At 42.4% G+C, this 4,568-nt stretch overlaps 1 pseudogene; it reads left to right on the plus strand.

The window, feature by feature from the left end:
* Positions 1-508: 508 nt before the first annotated feature.
* Positions 509-1,249, plus strand: LOC118851281 (annotated as a pseudogene).
* The last annotated feature ends 3,319 nt before the right edge of the window (positions 1,250-4,568 follow it).

The following is a 4,568-nucleotide window of genomic DNA, read 5'->3' on the forward strand; positions in this document are numbered from 1 at the left end:
CTTGGCCTCTGACCCAATGTCCTACCTGATTTCTAGAGACAAGTAGAAGAGTTGGAGCTGCTCAAGACCAGGACCAACCCAGCTTCTTACCAACTTTCTTAACTTTCTGCCTGGCATTTTTATTCTGATTTTGGTTGCCATCCAGCTGCTTAGATGACTGCTTGGCTTCAAATGCTGACTCTAGGGCTCCTGAACCCCTGCCTACCTGGTTTCTAGTCAGTCAACAAAAATTTGTGAAGTGCTTCCTGTGTGGCAGACGTACTAAGTGCTGGCGATACAAAATGAAAAAAGTCCCTATTCTCAAGGGGCTCACAGTCCAATGGGGATATGAGCAACTACTTCCAGACAAGAGATACACAAGCTACATTGAAAATCATCACTAGGGGGAAGGCATTAGCTTTAAGGGGGATAGGGAATCTTTCCCTTCTCTCAAGATGGCAGACAAAAAACCCCCAAAGGAACCAAAGGAAAAGAAGGTCAAAAAGGAAAAAAAAGGGAATTAAAAAAGATGCGGCTGAAAAGGTGGGGAAAAAGCCTCGAAAGCATTGCAGTAGGAAACCAGTCCTGGCCTGCAATGTATTCCCAGAGAGCCATGTACAAGCAGAAACATGCTGCACCAAAAACCTAGATTGAAAGGAAAAAGAAAGAGAAGGTACCTGCTACTATCTCCAAGACAGTTGGTGGGGATGAGAATGGAGGAACACATGTGGCAAAGATTTGCAAAATGCGTCGGTATTACCCTACTAGGGATGTGCTTAGAAAGCTGCTAAGTCATGGCAAAAAGGCCTTCAGCCAGCATGTGAGGAGACTTCAAGCTAGCATCAAGCCAGGCACCATTCTCACTGGCCACCACAGGGGCAAGCAAGTGGATTTCCTGATGCAGCTGGCTAGTGGCTTCCTACTGGTGACTGGACCTCTGACCATCGACTGTGTTCCTCTGAGAAGAACCCATCAGAAATTTGTCATCACCACCTCTACCAGGGTTAACCTTTCAGGTGTAAAAAATCCAAATCATCTGATTGATGCTTACTTCAAGAAGAAGAGGCTCCATAAGCCTAAACATCAAGAAGGAGAGATTTTTGACACAGAAAAAGAGAAATACAAGATTACAGAGCAGCGAAAGGCTGATCAGAAAACAGTGGACTCTCAGATCCCGCCCTAATTCAAGAAAATTCCTCAGCTCCATGGCCACCTGTGTTCCGTATTCCCTCTCTCTCCAACAGTTTATCCTCATAAACTGCTGTTTTAAATGCCTTCCAGAGAACTCATATTAAAATATTTGGAATACCTATAAAAGAAAAAGAGGGATAGGGAAAGGCTTCTTATAAAAGGTGTTAACCGAAACTTGAAGAGAGCCAGGGAAATCCGGAAGTGGCGATAAGGAGGGAGAGCATTCTGGACATGGAAGAACAGTCAGTAAAAAGGCACAGGAGGAAATGGAGTGTCTTGTGCAAGAAACTGTAAGAAGATAGGAAGGTAGGAAAGGGCTAGTTTATGAAGGGCTTTAAAAGCCAAACAGAGGATTTTATATTTGATCCTGAAGGTGATAGGGAACCACTGAAGTTTATTGGATGCAGAAGAGGGGCATGATATAGTCAAATCTGTGCCTTAGAAAAATCATTTTGATGAGTGAATGGAAGATGGATAGGAGTTGGGAGAGACTTGAAGCAGGCAGACCCACCTGAAGGCTATTACACTAATCCAGGTGTGAAGTGATGAGGGCATAGATGACAGTGTCAGAGGAGAGAAGGGGACATATGCAAGAGAAGTTATGAAGGTAAAATTGACAGGTCTTAGTGAAAGATTCAGATGAGAGTGTAAGAGAAAGTAAGGAGTCACAGATGACACCTAGGTTTCAAGCCTGGGTAACTAGGAGGATACTGATGACATTAATAATAATAGCAAAATTCAGAAGAGGGGAGCATTTAGGGGAAAAGTTATTTAGTTCAGTTTTAAACATAGTAACTTTAAGGTGTCTATGGCACATCCACTTCAACATGTCCAAAAGGTGATTAGAATTGTGAGTCTGGAGTTCAAAAGAGAGGCAGAACTGAATAAGTAGATCTGAGAATTATCAACATAAAGATTATAACTTAATCCACTGGAATTGATGAGTACATGAAGTGAAGTAGAATAGAGGGAGAATGTGAGTACAAAGCCTTGAAGAACATCCTTACTTATGGGGCATAATCTTGATGAAGAACCAGCAAAGAGGACTAAGAAGACAGGAAGAGAACTAGGAGAGAGTGGTGTCCAGAAACCCTAGAGAGACAAGGATGGTCAACAACAGTGTCAGAGGCTGCAGAGAGGTCAAGAAGGACAAAAATGGAGACAAGACCACTAGATTTGGCAATTAAGTGATCAAAAATTTTGCAGAGAACAGTTTCAGTTGAATAATGAGGTTGAAAGTCAGACAGTAGAAAGGTAAAAAGAGAGTGAGAGGAAAGGAAGTGGAGGCATCCACTACAGATGATCTTCTCAAGAAAATCAGGCACAAAAGGAAAGAAAGATATGAGACAAAAGACAGTGGGGCATGCCAGATCAAATGCAGTTTTTAGAGAATGAGGAAAGAATTGAAATATTTACAGGCAATATGGAAAGAGCCAGTAAACAGGGATAAATGGAAGAGAAGTAAGAGAATAGGGATGACAGAGGGCACAATATGCTGGAGAAGACAAGATGGAATGGGATCATTTGTGTATAGAGAGGGGTTTGTCTTAGTAAGGAGAGGGGCTACTTCTTCCTGTGAGACTGAGGTGAAGAAAAGATTGCGGCAGAAGACATCTAGGTGATATGAGATGAGGAGAAAAAGAGATGAAGGATCTCTGAGTGTTAAATTTTGGAGGGAAAGTGGGGGAAGGGATGCCATGGGAGAATTGAGGAAGGATAAAAGGTTTGGGAAACCCCTACGGTTAGTAGGAGAGTGAGTCAATTAGAGAGTTTTAAAAGGATTGCTTTGCCATAGCTAAGATTCATTGAAAATTAAGTTACATAAATTTGCACTGGACACACTCAACACAATCTCACGATTTTCTCCAGTATGTTCAGTTATATGTGTGGAAGAACAAAGGCAGTGGAGGGTGAGAATAATGTAAGGCTTAAATATGGCAAGGCAAAACCAGCAATAGGATAAGAAGCCAAGGATCTTGTGAGAAGAGAACAGTATAGAATTAAACTGGTCCACCAAGGGGTCAAGATGAGGAAAAAGAATATCACCAGGGCAAGGATGATAGACTAAGAAATAACTGAGGTATTGAAAAATTAAAAGTCGCACTGGCATTGAAGAACGATTTGAAGATGCAAGACAGAGGAAGAGGTGCAGTGACAACAGATTGTGATCAGAGAAGGGAATTTCAGAGTTGAAGAACATGGAAGTAGAATATTTGTGGTTGATGGTAACACCAAAGATATGACCACCTCTGAGTGTTGTTGAGGTGAGGTAGAGGAATAGGCCATGGGGAATGAGTAAATTGAGAAACTGTGAAGTTGGGATATTTGCAGAAGTAATAATGTGTATGTTGAAGTTCTCTTGTACGAGGGCAAGAGTTGAGGAGGAGAGAAAGATTGTAAGCCAGGCACTGAATTCATTGAGAAAAGAAGGGAAATGTCCTAGAGAGTAGTAGACAATAAAGTTTGACTGGGTGATGAATATGGATTGAGTGAATCTCAAAGAGTTTACTTAGTGGTGGTGGTAGAGGGAAAGCTTAGAAGAGGCAATGGAGAGCGAGGAGTATTCCAACTCCTCCACCTTGACCTATAAGTTTGGGGGGAAAGAGTGAAAGTGCAACCAGTGCTGGAAAAGGTGGCCATGGAGGCTGTGTCATCAGTAGGGAGCCAACTTTCAGTGAGAGCCAAAGATGGAGGGCGTGGTAAAGGAAAGATTTAAGATGAAAATAAGTTTGTTACTTCTGGAGCAGACAGTCCAAAGGGCACAATGGAAGGAACTGGTAGCTTTGGAGTGGGACATTAAGGGGGATGAATTGAAGAGGGTAGGAATAAGGGAGCAGGCTGTGAGGGATAGAGAATAGAGTTTGAAGAATAACAACTGGAGGTACAAAATACCTTAAATGGAGAGGGCTTGACCTGGTGGGAGTTTGTTAAGGGGTTGTGGGAGGTTATCCACATCTCTAAGGATTCAAACTCAGGGTAGAGTGCTGTCAGGGAATTGGAGACCTTAGATGGGAGTGCGATAAAATGAAACAGTATTTTGCAACTTCCCAGGTGGGCAGATGAAAACCTGACTAGGCCAGGAGATGGGTAGCAGGTGGAAACATGATTTTTCTCCTTAGGCAGGCAGGGAGATTTCTAACCTACAGCCTTGTATTCCCCATCTTATTTGAATACTGACCATCTATCTGGTTGATAACAACCATTAGTTATCTTGATTGCTATCTACTCTCCTGACCACGGGCTGTTTTTCTGGTTTCCTGATTATCACCTTCTCAGTATGGGCCTAGCTAAGATACACAGTTTTGCCTTGGTGTTACTAATCCCAGTTCATCAATCCCACCCATCAACTCATCACAATCCATGATCTTGAGCCTGATAGTGAATCAATACATGATACA

This window comes from Trichosurus vulpecula, chromosome 5 (assembly GCF_011100635.1).
Source record: "Trichosurus vulpecula isolate mTriVul1 chromosome 5, mTriVul1.pri, whole genome shotgun sequence".
Classification (NCBI taxonomy): domain Eukaryota; kingdom Metazoa; phylum Chordata; class Mammalia; order Diprotodontia; family Phalangeridae; genus Trichosurus; species Trichosurus vulpecula.